Source organism: Chenopodium album, chromosome 2 (assembly GCF_948465745.1).
Source record: "Chenopodium album chromosome 2, dcCheAlbu1.1, whole genome shotgun sequence".
Taxonomy (NCBI): domain Eukaryota; kingdom Viridiplantae; phylum Streptophyta; class Magnoliopsida; order Caryophyllales; family Amaranthaceae; genus Chenopodium; species Chenopodium album.
In genome coordinates, this window is record NC_137835.1 from 66,776,728 (window position 1) to 66,778,429 (window position 1,702).

At 28.0% G+C, this 1,702-nt stretch overlaps 1 long non-coding RNA gene across 1 annotated transcript; it reads right to left on the minus strand.

The window, feature by feature from the left end:
• Positions 1-686: 686 nt before the first annotated feature.
• LOC145586622 (uncharacterized) lies at positions 687-1,337 on the minus strand. Its single transcript, XR_014100989.1, has 3 exons — positions 1,219-1,337; positions 889-1,068; positions 687-799 (listed from the first exon to the last, which is right to left on the minus strand). It is a non-coding gene; the product is annotated as an uncharacterized LOC145586622 (long non-coding RNA).
• Positions 1,338-1,702: the final 365 nt, after the last annotated feature.

Sequence of the window (1,702 nt, forward strand, 5' to 3'; positions counted from 1 at the left end):
AAACTTTAGAACATAAGAATATACAAATATTCTATTTCATTTTTTTAGTATTTTTCCTTTTTAAAATCAATTAATTAAAAGAACATTAATAAGAAATGAGTTTGAAAATAGTTGGAAATTACCAAGTATAGGTGAAGCGATACTATCATCTAACTTTTCATTGATATTTCTCTCATCGTTGTTCTTTTCTCTTTCTCCTTCATTTGATGGCAAATCTTCATAATAATTACAAAACACAATTTTAGAACTTAACTATATCATAAAGATTTGAGTTGGAACATAAACACTTGATTTAAGAGCATAATTTAGAACATAGGTATAATTTAGAAATTGAACATGTAATTACCATGTCCCAATGACTTTGGTGACTTTTCAACAGTAAATTTCTTCCATGCAATGTTCATCAACATATCCAATTCTTCTATGAATGCCGGTTCATCGAAGAAATGTTGATCTTGACTAAGTATGGAAGGACTTTTTGTCTGTTGCTTTTCTTCTTCTTGATTTACCAATGGCTATATATAAAAATAAATAAGTTAGAATCCAATAAGACATTTATATATGTTGAACTATTATAAATATAAAAATTACACTTTAGAACATAGTCTGAAAATAGTTTAGAACATGATTATTATACCTTTGTGGTATACTTGCACCAAATGTTGTCTATAAGATGATGCATTTTTCCCGTTGTTTCTTCCTCAACAAAGATATCCTTTGCTTGTTCCAACATGCTATACATCTCTTTTACATTCGATGCAAGACTTTTTGCCAAATCTCCAAATTTGCTTAAAAAATCCTAAGAATTTAGAACATAAAATAATGAATATTTAAAATATTATAGAAATAAGTAAATAAATTAATAAAAAAAATATTAAAACATTATACCATCATATCATTTGGAGACGTGATAGAATCACATGTCATTGATTGGTTTTCCACAACTTTCTCTTTTCCTTTGTCTTTCCCTTGCTTTTTTATTACTTTCTTCTCCCCTTGTTTTTCTCTAATTGTCAAGGGTTGCTCTTTCTTCTTGCCTTTGTCATTCTCTTGCCTTTTTTCCAATCCCTTTTTAAATATACATTATAAATTTTAGAATACATGCATAAATATATTGTATAGATAAATATAAAACAATAATAAACTTTAGAACATATATTACAAAGTTTAGAACATATAGTATAAACTTTAGAACATAAGCATATACAAAAATCATACCACATTCAATTTCATTCTTTCTAGTACTTTTCCTTTTCCAAATCCAAGGTCTTTCTCAAACTTCAATCTTGTATGGAACCTTTCTTGGTTCCACAATGATATTAATGGAACTTGACGTGGTATCTCTATTAACCCCTTCCTTTGTACCCGATCAAAATAGGATGGATACCTAAAAGAACATCATTAGAAATACTTTAGAACATTGATATGTAAAGTAGAACATAGATATATAATTTAGAACATCATTAGAACTTACCATAAGAAAGATTAAAGGACCCGTAAAGAAAGATTCTCCATCTAGCCATTTCTTAGTAGTTTCCATCAAGTGCTCCTTAACAAATTTGCACCAATTCAACTTAACTATATTCTTTGTATCCTTGCAACTATACAAAAACTTAATGTATAGTTGCTTGTTATTAGTTGAACGGATGCAACTATTAACCACACAAACCAAAAAAATCCAAATGAATTCATCCGAAACTTG